This window comes from Mytilus trossulus, chromosome 11, assembly GCF_036588685.1.
Source record: "Mytilus trossulus isolate FHL-02 chromosome 11, PNRI_Mtr1.1.1.hap1, whole genome shotgun sequence".
Classification (NCBI taxonomy): Eukaryota; Metazoa; Mollusca; class Bivalvia; order Mytilida; family Mytilidae; genus Mytilus; species Mytilus trossulus.
In genome coordinates, this window is record NC_086383.1 from 53,812,291 (window position 1) to 53,830,828 (window position 18,538).

An 18,538-nucleotide genomic window follows, 5' to 3' on the forward strand; every position below is an offset into this window, starting at 1 on the left:
ATGGAAACTGCACCAAAAATTTCAAAAATATGAAAATGCTCCAATTGTTTTGAAACTTTAACATAACGATGAGCAACTTTGATAGATAAGAAATTTGGCGTTGGAATTTCCAAAATGGCTGCCGTTACCATGGAAATAATGCAAAAAGGTCAAAATGCTCCAATAACGTCTGGGTTTGGTGAATAACTTTGTTATCCTTGAACTTAAAAACATAAAATTTGTATACAATGTAGTTATCCACTATATACAGGTTTTTTATGATTTTGACAATCATTGGAACTACTATGTTACCATGGATACAGGATCAAAAATTTCAAAAATTGTAAAAATGGTCCAAAATTGATGAAACTTAATATGATTGGTGACTGGCAAGTCTGGATGAGACTTTTGGAGTTGGAATTTCCAAAATGGCCACCGTTGCCATGGAAACTGCAGAAATGTCAAATATTTTCAAAATCCTCCAAACTTAATGAAACTTGATATTATGATTAACTGGCAGGTGAAGATGAGACTCTTGACTTTAAAATTTTCAAAATGGCTGCCGTTGCCATGGAAACAGAAGAAATGTGAAACTTTTGACATTGCTCAAAAAATGAACTGAACAGTTACAGAAAGATATATTGTAATGCATTGACCTGCATTCACTGTTAAATTGTTTTCAAATGGATGCCGCTTAGTGGCAATAGGGGAAGGGTGACATCCGCTATTGCTTGCAATGGCAATTCTAGTTATTTTTATTCTTCCACACATTTTGTCCATACTATTTCTCAGAACTGGTCATACCAATGTTGATGGAACTATACCATAATATGAACCGCCATGTTAAGTTGTGCAAGAGACAGTGGAATGGTAAAAAATGGCCGCCGTTACCATGGAAACAGAACAAATGTGAAAAAATCCAGTTTTTTGTTTTGGTGAACTATTTGGATACTATTTAACTCAGAATCATTATATTTTAATACAATGTAGGTGCCCACTATATACAGGTGTTGGATGATTTTGGCACTCATTGGAACTACTATGTTGCCATGGAAACTACTCCAAAAAATTCAAAAATCTCAAAATGTTCCAAACTTCATGAAACTTCACAGTAACGATGAGCAACATTGGAAGATGTGGAATTTGGCGTTGGAATTTCCAAAATCGCTGTTGTTACCATGGAAACAATGCAAAAAGGTCAAAACTTTGAATTTTCACAGAACATTCTAGAACATCAATGTTTAATTTATTCTAGACACATTAAATGGTATATGATTGTGGAGGGAAAAAATTGCAGCGGGGGTTTGACTTTGGAATATTCAAAATGGCCGCCGTTACCATGGAAACAGCAAAAATACGAAAAACTTCCAAATGCTTCAAATTTATTGAAATTTAAAACAAATGTTGCTCAGCTTATGTACACTTGATTTTTGAGTTTGGAATTTCCAAAATGGCCGCCGTAACCATGGCTACCGCTCACCTGGCAATAGGGGAAGGGTGCCATCCGCTATTGCTTGCAATGGCAATTCTAGTTTTTATGGCACCCTCAACGGAGTTGGGGTGACATATTGTTATTGTTCGTTTCTTTTTGTCTTATTATTATTATTATTATGTCACCCGATCGACAATGTCGGGTGACATATTGCTTTTCTTATGTTTCTTTGTTATGTCACCCTGACGGAGGTCGGGTGACATATTGTTATTGTACGATTCTTTTTTATTATTCTTATTCCACACTTTTTGTCCAGCTTAGTTCTCGGAACTGAATGGACCAATGTTGATGGAACTATAACATAATGTTGATCACCATGTCTAGTTGTGCACCTGACTTTGGAATTAAAAACATGGCTGCCATTGCCATGGAAACAGCAAAAATATGAAAAATTCAATGGAACATTCCAGAACATTAGTGTTAAATTAATTCTACAGCCCTTAAATGTTATATGATGGTATAATATTATCGGGAGCACAATATGAAGCAGCAGTATGACTTTGGAATTTTCAAATGTTGCCATGGAAACTGTTCAAAAATAGCAAAATTTTGAAAATTCTTCAAAAATGTATGAAACGTTATAGGAATGTTAACTTGTAATTCTTGATGCGGCATTCAACTTTGAAATTTCCAAAATGGCTGCCGTTACCATGGCTGCTGTTTATTGAAAATTGGTGGACCAGGGTGACATCCGCTATTGCTTGCAATGGCAATTCTAGTTATGTCACCCCTTTGAAAAAGGGGGGATATATTGTTATTCTACGAATTTTTTCTTCCACACTTTTTGTCCAGCCGATTTCTCGGAGATGCCTTGACATGTATTTATAAAATTGCACCATAATGACAATCCCCATGTGCAAAGTTGCAGGAAGCATGAAATGGTTCAAGATGGCCGCCGTTACCATGGAAACGGCAAAAATGTAAAAAACCGAAAAATGGTCCAAATTACATAAAACTTTCAGAACTAATAACTCATCGATAGAAGGCGTGACATCCATCTTGAGAACTTTCAAAATGGCTACCGTTGTCATGGAAACCGTCCAAACGTGAAAAAAACGAAAATAAATCCTTAATTAATTCATAGAAAATAAACCGCTACAGATACGACCAAAAAAAACCGTAAGTAGAAAACAGTAGTATAAACTGTACAATTCATTGCCGTTGGAATTTTTAAGATAGCTGCTGTTACCATGGAGATAACGCTTAAAGTGCACATGGGACCCATATGGTAAAAAACGTCAAAGTAACATTTTTGTACAGATTTTAACCTCATTCCCGTTAAAATTATATTGTATTGTCATCTGTCTTTGAAATTTTCAAAATGGCCGCCGTTGCCATGGAAACAGCTAAAAAAAAAAAAAAAAAAAAAAAAAAATCGAAAATTTGAGACAAAATTCTGTGATTAAGACTATGTGCAAAGCGCTTCTAGAATATGCTAGAAGAAAACTAATACATAATTCAAAGTGCTTCTATTCTATACGAAAATCGTGCTAAAGAGAGAAAATCGCCACTGAGAGAGAGAGAAACACGAAGAGTACACATAATTGACATTTCTGCACTTGCATTAAAGTACACATCCGTTAATTGAACACCTGCAAAAATAAACACATTAGCTGAAGTCAATCGATAAGCGTGTAATTAAATTGTACAAGATAAAATACATGTATCGTGTGATACGCGAGATATTGAAGAATAAAATGAACAGTTAGTATTCCGCTCCGTCAATATATACACATGTTGTCTGTCCAAGGTCCCCTCTAAAAAGAATAGTAATGTACTAACTCCACGATAATATACTTCAGTATCACGTGACACCACCTTTCTTCTTCGCGCGTGTGTCTAATTTAAGATTTTAAAGAGTTCCCCAACTATATATAGACATCACTCTTAGTCTACGAGAAGAGAAAAGGGGGGGGGGGGGGGGGTCAAAGGCATGTATACTATACGTGCCATGTGACTTTGGTACACTCGAACTGGTTGCTGATACTGTGACAAAGTCTAGAACGGGGTGACATCCTCCGCTATTGCTTGCAATGGCAAATCTAGTTATTATTATTATTCTTCCACCTTTTTTTTGTCCGTCAGGTTTTTTGGAGTTAAAGGGAACCAATGTTGATGGAACTCTACTATAATGAAGACCCCCATCTGAAGTTGTGCACCTTGCTATGGAATGGTAAAAAATGGCCGCCATTACCATGGAAACGGAACAAATGTGAAAAATTCTACTTTTTAGTTTTGGTGAATATCTTGGAGATGCTTAAACTCAGAATCATTATATTTTAATACAATGGAGGTGCCGGCCATATACTGGTTTTGGATGATTTTGGCAATCATTGGAACTACTATGTTGCCATGGAAACTGCACCAAAAATTTCAAAAATATGAAAATGCTCCAATTGTTTTGAAACTTTAACATAACGATGAGCAACTTTGATAGATAAGAAATTTGGCGTTGGAATTTCCAAAATGGCTGCCGTTACCATGGAAATAATGCAAAAAGGTCAAAATGCTCCAATAACGTCTGGGTTTGGTGAATAACTTTGTTATCCTTGAACTTAAAAACATAAAATTTGTATACAATGTAGTTATCCACTATATACAGGTTTTTTATGATTTTGACAATCATTGGAACTACTATGTTACCATGGATACAGGATCAAAAATTTCAAAAATTGTAAAAATGGTCCAAAATTGATGAAACTTAATATGATTGGTGACTGGCAAGTCTGGATGAGACTTTTGGAGTTGGAATTTCCAAAATGGCCACCGTTGCCATGGAAACTGCAGAAATGTCAAATATTTTCAAAATCCTCCAAACTTAATGAAACTTGATATTATGATTAACTGGCAGGTGAAGATGAGACTCTTGACTTTAAAATTTTCAAAATGGCTGCCGTTGCCATGGAAACAGAAGAAATGTGAAACTTTTGACATTGCTCAAAAAATGAACTGAACAGTTACAGAAAGATATATTGTAATGCATTGACCTGCATTCACTGTTAAATTGTTTTCAAATGGATGCCGCTTAGTGGCAATAGGGGAAGGGTGACATCCGCTATTGCTTGCAATGGCAATTCTAGTTATGTCACCCGATCGACAATGTCGGGTGACATATTGTTATTCCTCCGTTTCTTTGTTATTATTATTCTTATTCTTCCAATGATTTTTGTCCGGCAGCTTTTTTGGAGACAATGGAACCTGACTCTTGATGATAGTGAACTATAATGAGGAACAAAAAATTTCGGGTTGCAGTGGGTCTCAAGACCAAAAAAAATGGCTGCCGTTACCATGGAAACGGAACAATTGTGAAAAATTCCAGTTTTTGTTTTTGGTGAATAATTTGGAGATGCTTAAACTCAGAATCATTATATTTTGATACAATGAAGGTGCCAGGCATATACTGGTTTTGGGTGATTTTGGTCATTATTGGAACTACTATGTTGCCATGGAAACTACACCAAAAATTTCAAAAATATGAAAATGCTCCAATTCATTTGAAACTTTAGCATAACGATGAGCAACTTGAGTAGATGTGGAAATTGGCGTTGGAATTTCAAAAATGTCTGCCGTTTCCATGGAAACAGGGCAAAAATGGTAAAAACGCTTTAAAAACCATTAAAAGTGGCATTTACTTCATTAAAATGGTAGGTCAAATCTATTGAAACTCTGATGGTATGTTCCCTCCCATGTACCAATGTGGTATCTGCCATTAGAAATTTGGAATGGTATCTGTTACCATAGAAACCAGCCAAAATGTCAAAAATTTCAAAAATTTCAAAATGATCCAAAATTGGTGAAACTTAATATATATGTTGACTGTCAAGTCTGCATGAGATTTTTGAAGTTGGAATTTCCAAAATGGCTACCGTTGCCATGGAAACTGCAGAAATGTCAAATATTTTCAAAATGCTCAAAACTTAATGAAATTTAGTATTATTGTTAACTGGCATGTACAGATGAGACTTTTGACTTTGGAATTTCCAAAATGGCTGCCGTTGCCATGGAAACAGAAGAAATGTGAAACTTTTGACAATCCTCTAAATGAACTCAAAATTTACAAAAAGATATATCGCAATTCATAGATCTGTATTCACTGTTTTATTATTTTGAAATGGCTACCGCTTAGTGGCAATGGGGGAAGGGTGACATCCGCTATTGCTTGCAATGGCAATTCTAGTTATTATTATATTTATTCTTCCACACTTTTTTGTCCATAATATTTCTCGGAATTGGCTTGAACAATATTGATGGAACTATACCATAATGTAGACAAGAACATTCTATAGTGCAGTGGGGTATGGCACCGTCAAGATGGCTGCCGTTACCATGGAAACGAAACAAATGTGAAAAAAATCAGTTTTTTGTTTTGGTGAACTATTAGGATACTGTTTAACTCAGAATCATTATATTTTAATACAATGTAGGTGCCCACTATATACAGGTGTTGGATGATTTTGGCACTCATTGGAACTACTGTGTTGCCATGGGAACAACACCAAAAATTTCAAAATTCTCAAAATGCTCCAAACTTCAGGAAACTTCTCAGTAATGATGAGCAACATTGGAAGATGTGGAATTTGGCGTTGGAATTTCCAAAATATCTCCTGTTACCATGGAAACAATGCAAAAAGGTCAACACTTTGAATTTTCACAGAACATTCTAGAACATTAATGTTTAATAGGCATTAAATGGGATATGATTGTATATGATTATGGAGGGACACAATTGCAGCGGGGGTTTGACTTTGGAATATTCAAAATGGCCGCCGTTACCATGGAAACAGCAAAAATACAAAAAATTCGAAATGCTTCAAATTTATTGACACTTATAACAAATGTTGCTCAGCTAATGTACACTTGACTTTTGAGTTTGGAATTTCCAAAATGGCCGCCGTTACCATGGCTACCGCTCACCTGGCAATAGGGGAAGGGTGCCATCCGCTATTGCTTGCAATCGCAAATCTAGTTATGGCACCCTCAACGGAGTTGGGGTGACATCTTGTTATTCTACGTTTCTTTTTTTTCTTTTTATTATGGCACCCTCAACGGAGTTGGGGTGACATCTTGTTATTCTACGTTTCTTTTTTTTCTTTTTATTTTTATTCTTCCACACATTTTGTCCATGCTATTTCTCGGAATTGGCTTGAACAATATTGATGAAACTATGCCATAATGTAGTCCACTATCTGAAATTGTGCAAACGGGGTATGGCACCGTCAAGATGGCTGCCGTTACCATGGAAACGAAACAAATGTGAAAAAATCCAGTTTTTTGTTTTGGTGAACTATTTGGATACTATTTAACTCAGAATCATTATATTTTAATACAATGTAGGTGCCCACTATATACAGGTTTTGGATGATTTTGGCACTCATTGGAACTACTATGTTGCCATGGAAACTACTCCAAAAAATTCGAAAATCTCAAAATGTTCCAAACTTAATGAAACTTCATAGTAACGATGAGCAACATTGGAAGATGTGGAATTTGGCGTTGGAATTTCCAAAATCGCTGTTGTTACCATGGAAACAATGCAAAAAGGTCAAAACTTTGAATTTTCACAGAACATTCTAGAACATCAATGTTTAATTTATTCTAGAGACATTAAATGGTATATGATTGTGGAGGGAAAAAATTGCAGTGGGGGTTTGACTTTGGAATATTCAAAATGGCCGCCGTTACCATGGAAACAGCAAAAATACAAAAAACTTCAAAATGCTTCAAATTTATTTAAACTTATAACAAATGTTGCAGAGCTAATGTAGACTTGACTTTTGAGTTTGGAATTTTCAAAATGGCCGCCGTTACCATGGAAACAGCAAAAATACAAAAAACTTCAAAATGCTTCAAATTTATTGAAACTTATAACAAATGTTGCTCAGCTAATGTAGACTTCACTTTTGAGTTTGGAATTTCCAAAATGGCCGCCGTTACCAATGCTACCGCTTACCTGGCAATAGGGGAAGGGTGCCATCCGCTATTGCTTGCAATGGCAAATCTAGTTCTTTTTATTTTTATTCTTCCACACATTTTGTCCATGCTATTTCTCGGAATTGACCATACCCATGTTGATGGAACTATACCATAATATGAACCGCCATGTTAAGTTGTGCAATAAACATTAGAATGGTAAAAAATGGCCGCCGTTACCATGGAAACTACAAAAATGTAAAAAAAAAATCCAAATTTTTAATCTTTCGTTATAAGAGGCAAAGTCTTGAAAGTTTATGTAAATGTTGGCAGTGGTGCCCCGAGGTACCAACAGTACTTGGAATTTTCAAAATGGCTGCCATTGCCATGGAAACTGGACAAAAGTTTAACATTGACCCTATGGGAAAATGCGTTTTAGCTGCATTTTCTTTTAAAATATAACAACAATTCCACGGAAATCGTAATTAGGAGTATGTGCATATGGTCACATGCAATGCTGTACTGCTAACATGTACTAGAATATTCTAGAATAAAAAATATGTAATTTATTTAATGTGCTTTATAGAGAAAATCGCCACCGAGAGAACGAGAAACACTCAGAGTACAAATTAATGACATTTCTGCACTTGCGTTAAAGTACATATCCGTGAATGACACACCTGCTAAAATATACACATTAGCTGAAATCAATCGATAAACATGTAATTAAATTGTACACGATAAGTTACATGTATTGTATGATACGCGAGCTATTGAAGAATAAATTGAACAGTTAATACGCCGCTCCGTCAATATATACACATGTTGTCTGTCCAAGGTCCCCTCTAAAAAGAATATTAATATGCTAAGTCCACGATAATATACTTCAGTATCACGTGACACCACCTTCCTACTTGCGCGCGTGTCTAATTTTAGATTTAAAAAGGATTCCCAAACTATGTATAGAACTGAAACGTATTCTACGGAAGAGAAAAAAAAAGGGGGGGGGGGTGTTGTTTAGACATGCTGATTCCGACATGTATAATAGATATGCCATTTGACTTTTGTACACTCATAATTGTTGATGCTACTGTGACAATGTGCAATACGGGGTGCCATCGTCCGCTATTGCTTGCAATAGCAAATCTAGTTTATTATTATTTTTCTTCCACTATTTTTGTCCGGAGCAGTTCTCGGAATAGAATGGACCAAAGTTGATTGAACTATGGTATAATGTTAACCACCATGCGAAGTTGTCCCTCTGACTTTGGAATGGTCAAGATGGCCACCGTTATCATGGAAACAGCAAAAATGTGGAAAAACTTCACAGGAATGGTAACTGGCATATGCTGATTAACATTTCGACTTTAGAATTTTCAAAATGGCCGCCATTACCATGGAAACTGCAAAAAAAATTTAAATTTCAAAAAGCTCCAAAATTTATGAAACTTTAATTAAATGTTCATTTGCAAGTGTAGATGCACTCTTTGACTTAGGAATTTTCAAAATGGCTGCCGTTACCCTGGCAATGGGGGGAGGGTGCCATCCGCTATTGCTTGCAATGGCAATTCTAGTTATTATGGCACCCTCAACGGAGTTGGGGTGACATATTGTTATTGTTCGTTTCTTTTTTTCTTATTATTATATTTATTCTTCCACACTTTTTTGTCCATGCTATTTCACAGAATTGGCTTGAACAATATTGATGGAACTATACCATAATGTAGACCACTACATGAAATTGTGCAATCGGGGTATGGCACCATCAAGATGGCTGTCGTTGCCATGGAAACGAAACAAATGTGAAAAATTCTAGTTTTTTGTTTTGGTGAACTGTTTGAGTAGGCTTCAACTTAGAATCCTTATATTTTAACACAATGTAGGTGCCCACTATATACAGGTGTTGGATGATTTTGGCACTCATTGGAACTACTATGTTGCCATGGAAACTACTCCAAAAAATTCAAAAATCTCAAAATGTTCCAAACTTAATGAAACTTCACAGTAACGATGAGCAACATTGGAAGATGTGGAATTTGGCGTTGGAATTTCCAAAATCGCTGTTGTTACCATGGAAACAATGCAAAAAGGTCAAAACTTTGAATTTTCACAGAACATTCTAGAACATCAATGTTTAATTTATTCTAGAGATATTAAATGGTATATGATTGTGGAGGATAATAATTGCAGCGGGGGTTTGACTTTGGAATATTCAAAATGGCTGCCGTTACCATGGAAACAGCAAAAATACAAAAAACTTCAAAATGCTTCAAATTTATTGAAACTTATAACAAATGTTGCTCAGCTAATGTAGACTTGAATTTTGAGTTTGGAATTTCCAAAATGGCCGCCGTTACCATGGCTACCGCTCACCTGGCAATAGGGGAAGGGTGCCATCCGCTATTGCTTGCAATGGCAAATCTAGTTATTATTTTTATTCTTCCACACATTTTGTCCATGCTATTTCTCGGAATTGACCATACCCATGTTGATTGAACTATACCATAATATGAACCGCCATGTTAAGTTGTGCAATAAACATTAGAATGGTAAAAAATGGCCGCCGTTACCATGGAAACTACAAAAATGTAAAAAAAAATCCAAATTTTAAATCTTTCGTTATAAGAGGCAAAGTCTTGAAAGTTTATGTAAATGTTGGCAGTGGTGCCCCGAGGTACCAACAGTACTTGGAATTTTCAAAATGGCTGCCATTGCCATGGAAACTGAACAAAAGTTTATCATTGACCCTATGGGAAAATGCGTTTTAGCTGCATTTTCTTGAAAAATATAACAACAATTCCACGGAAATCGTAATTAGGAGTGTGTGCATATGGTCACATGCAATTGCTGTACTGCTAACATGTACTAGAATATTCTAGAATAAAAATATGTATTTTATTTAATGTGCTTTAAAGAGAAAATCGCCACCGAGAGAACGAGAAACACTCAGAGTACAAATTACTGACATTTCTGCACTTGCGTTAAAGTACATATCCGTGAATGACACACCTGCTAAAATATACACATTAGCTGAAATCAATCGATAAACATGTAATTAAATTGTACACGATAAGTTACATGTATTGTATGATACGCGAGCTATTGAAGAATAAATTGAACAGTTAATACGCCGCTCCGTCAATATATACACATGTTGTCTGTCCAAGGTCCCCTTTAAAAAGAATATTAATATGCTAAGTCCACGATAATATACTTGAGTATCACGTGACACCACCTTCCTACTCGCGCGCGTGTCTAATTTTAGATTTAAAAGGATTCCCAAACTATGTATAGAACTGAAACGTAGTCTACGGAAAAGAAAAAAAAGGGGGGGGGGGCTTGGTGTTAAGAAATGCTGATTCTGTCATGTATAATAGATATGTCATTTGACTTTTGTACACTCATAAGTGTTGATGCTACTGTGACAATGTGCAGTACGGGGTGCCATCATCAGCTATTGCTAGCAATAGCAAATCTAGTGTTAAAATAACTCAGTCGCAATTCATTTTTTTTTCGGATCTAAGAGTTGTTCTCAATACTACATGTAAAATTGTGCGTGAGATATTTGTCACTGAACAGCACGAAACATATAGACAATGAAAAAACCCATGCAAAATATGTCATTTTCGGCTATAGAAAGTATTGATCAATCAACCAAATCATGATCAGAGTGATCAAATCATGATAACATTGATTAAATCATGATTAGAGATCGATCAATCAATCAAGTGTTGATATCAAACAAGTAATCAATCAAGTGCAGAATCCGAAATAAACGTCCGGTCGCTATTTTTAAGAATCCGAAATAAACGTCCCATCGCTATTTTTACGAACTGTCAATCATTCGATCAATCAATCAATCAAACGATCGATCAATTGATTGATTGATCAATCATGATCACAAACCTTCAATCAACCAATACACGTATCTTCTCCGTTGAATTCATGAAAGAAAAAACCTTTAATTCGCTTCGCGTATCATTATGGCACCCTCAACGGAGTTGGGGTGACATCTTGTTATTCTACGTTTCTTTTTATGGCACCCTCAACGGAGTTGGGGTGACATATTGTTATTGTTCGTTTCTTTTTTTCTTATTATTATATTTATTCTTCCACACTTTTTTGTCCATGCTATTTCTCAGAATTGGCTTCAACAATATTGATGGAACTATACCATAATGAGGACCACTATATGAAATTGTGCAATCGGGGTATGGCACCATCAAGATGGCTGCCGTTGCCATGGAAACGAAACAAATGTGAAAAAATACTGTTTTTTGTTTTGGTGAACTATTTGGATACTATTTAACTCAGAATCATTATATTTTTATACAATGTAGGTGCCCACTATATACAGGTGTTGGATGATTTTGGCACTCATTGGAACTACTGTGTTGCCATGGATACTACTCCAAAAAATTCAAAAATCTCAAAATGTTCCAAACTTAATGAAACTTCACAGTAACGATGAGCAACATTGGAAGATGTGGAATTTGGCGTTGGAATTTCCAAAATATCTGTTGTTACCATGGAAACAATGCAAAAAGGTCAAAACTTTGAATTTTCACAGAACATTCTAGAACTTCAATGTTTAATTTATTCTAGAGACATTAAATGGTATATGATTGTGGAGGGAAAAAATTGCAGCGGGGGTTTGACTTTGGAATATTCAAAATGGCCGCCGTTACTATGGAAACAGCAAAAATACAAAAAAAATCAAAATGCTTCAAATTTATTGAAACTTATAACAAATGTTGCTCAGCTAATGTAGACTTGACTTTTGAGTTTGGAATTTCCAAAATGGCCGCCGTTACTATGGCTACCGCTCACCTGGCAATAGGGGAAGGGTGCCATCCGCTATTGCTTGCAATCGCAAATCTAGTTTTTCTTTTTATTATTATTTTTATTCTTCCACACATTTTGTCCATGCTATTTCTCGGAATTGACCATACCCATGTTGATTGAACTATACCATAATATGAACCGCCATGTTAAGTTGTGCAATAAACATTAGAATGGTAAAAAATGGCCGCCGTTACCATGGAAACTACAAAAATGTAAAAAAAAATCCAAATTTTAAATCTTTCGTTATAAGAGGCAAAGTCTTGAAAGTTTATGTAAATGTTGGCAGTGGTGCCCCGAGGTACCAACAGTACTTGGAATTTTCAAAATGGCTGCCATTGCCATGGAAACTGAACAAAAGTTTATCATTGACCCTATGGGAAAATGCGTTTTAGCTGCATTTTCTTGAAAAATATAACAACAATTCCACGGAAATCGTAATTAGGAGTGTGTGCATATGGTCACATGCAATTGCTGTACTGCTAACATGTACTAGAATATTCTAGAATAAAAATATGTATTTTATTTAATGTGCTTTAAAGAGAAAATCGCCACCGAGAGAACGAGAAACACTCAGAGTACAAATTACTGACATTTCTGCACTTGCGTTAAAGTACATATCCGTGAATGACACACCTGCTAAAATATACACATTAGCTGAAATCAATCGATAAACATGTAATTAAATTGTACACGATAAGTTACATGTATTGTATGATACGCGAGCTATTGAAGAATAAATTGAACAGTTAATACGCCGCTCCGTCAATATATACACATGTTGTCTGTCCAAGGTCCCCTTTAAAAAGAATATTAATATGCTAAGTCCACGATAATATACTTGAGTATCACGTGACACCACCTTCCTACTCGCGCGCGTGTCTAATTTTAGATTTAAAAGGATTCCCAAACTATGTATAGAACTGAAACGTAGTCTACGGAAAAGAAAAAAAAGGGGGGGGGGCTTGGTGTTAAGAAATGCTGATTCTGTCATGTATAATAGATATGTCATTTGACTTTTGTACACTCATAAGTGTTGATGCTACTGTGACAATGTGCAGTACGGGGTGCCATCATCAGCTATTGCTAGCAATAGCAAATCTAGTTATGTCACCCTGACGGAGGTCGGGTGACATATTGTTATTGTACGATTCTTTTTTTTATTATTATTATTCCACACTTTTTTGTCCAGACTATTTCTGAGAATAGGATGAACCAATTGTTATGGAACTTTACCAAAATGTTAAAGACCATGTGCAGAAGTGCAGTCGAGGGTTGGCATATCCAACATGGCTGCCGTTGTCATAGAAACAAAGAATGTAAAAGTGTAATGGAACATTCTAGAACATTAGTGTTAAAGTAAATCTACGGCCGTTAAATGTTATATAATGGTATTATATTATTGTGAGCACAATATAAGGCAGCAGTATGACTTTTGAATTTTCAAATGTTGCCATGGAAACTGTTCAAAAAAAGCAAAATTTTGAAAATTCTTCAAAAATGTATGAAACGTTCCAGAAATGTTGTTAATCTATATTTGGTTTTCAACTTTGGAATTTCTAAAATGGCTGCCGTTACCATGGCTGCTGTTTAGTGGCAATTGGTGGACCAGGGTGACATCCGCTATTGCTTGCAATGGCAATTCTAGTTATGGCACCCTCAACGGAGTTGGGGTGACATATTGTTATTCTACGTTTCTTTTTTTTCTTTTTTTTATTATTATTTTTCTTCCACTATTTTTGTCCGGAGCAGTTCTTGGAATAGAATGGACCAAAATTGATGGAATTATGGTATAATGTTGACCACCATGTGAAGTTGTCCCTCTGACTTTGGAATGGCCAAGATGGCTTCCGTTGCCATGGAAACGGGTAAAATGTGAAAATTTTCAAAATTTTCAAAATGCTCCAATCTTTCTAAAACTTTACAAAAATGGTAAATGGCATGTGCTGATGTGCTCTTTGACTTTGGAATTTCAAAAATGGCTGCCGTTGTCCTGGCAATTTGGGAAGGGTGCCATCCGTTATTGCTGGCAATTACAAATCTAGTTATTATTTTTATTCTTCCACACTTTTTGTCCAAGACAGTTCTAGGAATTGGATGGACCAATCTTGATGGAACTGCCGCTCACCTGGCAATAGGGAAAGGGTGCCATCCGCTATTGCTTGCAATCGCAAATCTAGTTGTATTTGTAATTGTTTGTAACTATATATTGTCATGAATGTGTATGCACTATGCCCCTTGTGGGTACCTCTTATGGAAATAAAAGATATTCTATTCTATATGTAATGACAAATGCAGCTCAATCCTCAAGAAACTAAAACAACCCCTTTCGACGGGTTTCAGACTTTCTGATCAACACTTAAACCAAAGTTGACCCACCGTCAACCTCACTGACAGTCTTAAACAGGGTTTCAAATTAGCGGTTGTTCGACCTTTTAAACCAAACTTATTATTCATGACTGCGATGTTTATTTTGTTCAACCGTTAAGATTTACACCGAAAATCTCTAAGGCAACAATATTAAAATCGTATCTGGTCCTCCATTTCAACTTCTGAAGCAAGGTTGTCGGCTCTCCGAACTTTCCCGAAGTCCTGCGTGTAACATGAAACGTTGACTGAACAGGGAACCGCCTTTCAACTGGTTCCTTTTCACCACATTAGATCATCATGAAACGTTCACTGAACAGGGAACCGCACGGGATTTCCGAGGGTATTCCGACTGGAAGAAGAAAGACCGATCTTTTTTAATCATGTTTTTATTTTTATTTGTACTTCTTCAAACAGAAAAAGGTCGGCGGAATTAAAAAAAATCTTCAAAATCGTTTTTATTTTTATTTCAATATCGTGAAAAACAGGGTCGGCGGATCCGTAAACCAACTAATAAAAAAAAAGTGGCCTTGTGGCAGTAGCCCAACATCATGTTTCAGCAAAAACTGAAGTTAAGAAAATAACAATTTTTCCTACCAAGGAAATTTCTGAGCAATGCATATCATTTTAAATGCATTCCCCATTTCCATTCTCAATTTTAATGACTCTTTAAAAGAATAATTTTTAATAAAAACATACAAGAAATAAAGAAAAATGACTTACATAATGTAATATCACTCAGTAACCATCGAAACCAATATAATTACACAGAGTGAAGTCAATATAAAGTGGGATGAAAGACATAACGAGACAAGAGCAGAAGATATTTCAAAACATATAAAATCAGTTGTCATATTGGCAATTATTCCACATGTATATTGATATATCCATCTTAAATGTGGAATAAATAAATCATTCATAAACAAGTTCTGAAGCTAAAAAATCTGAAACCGTGCAAGTTGCACCAACGCATCAAAGAGTTGCTAACTTTCAATTTAATTTATATTGAAAAACCACAAATTTCATTTTTGCATGAAGTTTAAGTTTACTAAACTTTGAATTGTTCTAAAAACTAAGGATTTTCTTATCCCAGGCATAGATAACCTTAGCCGTATTTGGCACAGCTTCTGGGATCCTCAATGCTCTTCAACTTTGTACTTGTTTGGCTTTATAAATATTTTGATATGAGCGTCACTGATGAGTCTAATGTAGACGAAACACGCGTCTGGCGTACTAAATTATAATCCTGGTACCTTTGATAACTGTTCAGTAGACTTCCAAATAGCTATTGTGGTTGTGCTGCTGGCTTGCTGTCTCATTAGAGTTTATCCCAATGCTCATATTTGAAATGCATAATAAAGGAAAAATAGAATTATTTCAATTTCAAGTAAAATGTTTATTAAGGTGGTACCCAACACTTCCACTAAAATAAATTTGGCTCGTTTAATTTTCATAAAATTTTGTCAAAGTATTAACTTTGACACTTAAACAAAAACATAAAAAATTTTAAATTTTTGAACCAACCGTTTTGTCAGAAAAATTACACTGGTTATATGGAACGGGGTCCCAATTATTTGCCCCTTTGGAACGCATTGAAAATCATAGTAAATACATAGGGTCCTGTTCAATAAAAAAATTTGATAGCCACCTTGGGACTTCTGGTTCATGTTAGGCATTAATTTTGAAGTGTCTAAGTACAATCTCAGTGCCTCATGACCGGCATTCCGTTGCAAAATTTTGTTTTTATTGACAACAGGGTCAGTCTGTCTACTTCCGGGGAAGAATAAAGGCTAGAATTTAGGCAATTTACTCTATGTACTGACGCCAGATTACATTTAAATCAATCAAAATTTTTACAGAAATTCAAACTAGAAAGCCTATACATTCAAATAAATCTACATTCAGTTACAGAACTAGTGAAATAATAACACTACACAATTTATAACAAAAGTTATATATTTTTTTTAAGAACTACATTCGTGGGTACCGGACTGGTTGCCCTAACTGGGATCCTATTCCATATAGCAATTTGACAAACACCAATTTTGATCATTGAGAAGCTTAATATTCCTTTTACAACACAACGTAATTAAAACGTTAAGCTGACTTTACAGAGTTATCTCCCTGTAGTGTTAGGTTCCACCTTAAAAAGATGACTCTCATTCTTTGTTCAATGTTGTTTCTTCCACTTCTACATCTGAATAAAACACAAATACCAAAAACAAAATTGTTGAAATTACTGTGTGCCGTTCGGTTATTTCTATATTTAAATATCTTAAGCTTACTGGTAGTTTAAAATCAAGACAACACATATTAAATGGATTAACAAAAAATGTTATGAGTAGCTGTGAGCTGTTAGCTGTTTTCATAGATTTTATGTTTTTTTCAACTGTGACTCTTCCATAATTGCTATCTTGCAATTTGTCTAGTCTGTTTTGTAAAATCTGAAATATTGATCAGTTTTTTCCAGTCATATGAACTAGTGAATACTTTCAGCATAATTCAACAACATACATGAATACATCTACTTAGTAATTGTTAATGCCATTTAAAGTTATTTATTTAAATATTACTATCAAATTGTTTTTAATTTTGATTATATGATCATGTTGTTTGGTTGCTGTCTCAACAATATATGACTTATTTCAATGGTTTCTCTATAACATAGTTGTTTCATGATATGTACGATTAACCACCTACCTGATACATTTTCCAACGTTATCAAGATCCCAAAATAAGACATCCGCATATCTATCATATCAGTAGAGCCTAGTCAACTAGTCAAGGATAATTCTACTTCAGAAATAAATAAAATACTTAATTGAAATAATACATATGTATCAAATGACTTTCAAAAATGTATATGAGGTTTTTTTATGTGCATGATTGTGTGTGTTCTCATTTACAGGTCTAAAAAAGGACAGGCAATAACCATATAAAAATGTTAAAAAAATGATCAATGATGGGTTAAATGATATTATAATAAATCAGTAATGAAGCAACTAAACAATAAAAATCTAAGAAGAAGGTGTCCATGTGTGTCCATGGTACATGGATGCCTCACTCACACTATTATGTTCTACACGTATGTTCAGTGGACCGTGAAATTGGGGTCAAACATCTTATTTGGCGTTAAAATTAGAAAGATCGTATCATAGGGAACATGTGAACTATATTTCAAATTGATTGGACTACAATTTCATCAAAAACTTTAAACTGAAAAGGGACAGATGGACAATCTTACAAACGGACAAACAGACCAGAAACATGATACCCCTCTACTATCGTAAGTGGGGCATATAAATTCTTGGGTTTTTTTGTTTGTCAAAAATATTGTAGGTGCAAAGCACAAACAAATTTATTTAGTTTTTGACACGATAAATCAGATTCTTTTTTTTTTTATTTATAACACTCCCTTATTCATGTTATTGTAATGGAAATGAAAAAAAAAGGCAAAATCTGACATTGAGAATAGTTTTTTTATACCCCCGCTTTAAAAAAGGGGGGTATACTGTTTAACCTCTGTCTGTCCTTCCTTCAGAAAGTCAGTCCGTCAGTCAGTCCGTCCTTCCGTCCCATGAATATTTTTCGTCGCATTTTTCTCAGGAACTACAATACAAGGATTTCTGAAATTTGGTTTCAGGGTTTATCTAAGTCAGCTATACCATGTGATGCGTTTTCAGATTGATTTTTATGGATTTAAATGCTGTACATATATTTTTATTTCGTCATTTAAGTATAAACAAAGTGCGTTTATCTTAAGTTTTTACTTCTTGATTTTAAGCAGGAGACAACAGTTAAATACATGATTGACAATTCTTAACATATGTACAACTGGCTAATGGAAGAGGTCTTTAATGATAAATGACATAACATTACAAGGATGGAGAGTTGTCTCATTGGCACTCATACCACATCTTCTTATATCATTTCACCTGTAATTTACCT

The 18,538-nt window shown here is 35.0% G+C and overlaps 1 protein-coding gene across 1 annotated transcript in view; it reads left to right on the top strand.

Annotated features, from left to right (window-relative positions):
* LOC134690164 (uncharacterized) overlaps window positions 1–18,538 on the top strand; it is a 41,194-nt gene that overhangs the window by 17,938 nt on the left and 4,718 nt on the right. The gene's annotated exons all lie outside the window — the stretch shown is intronic.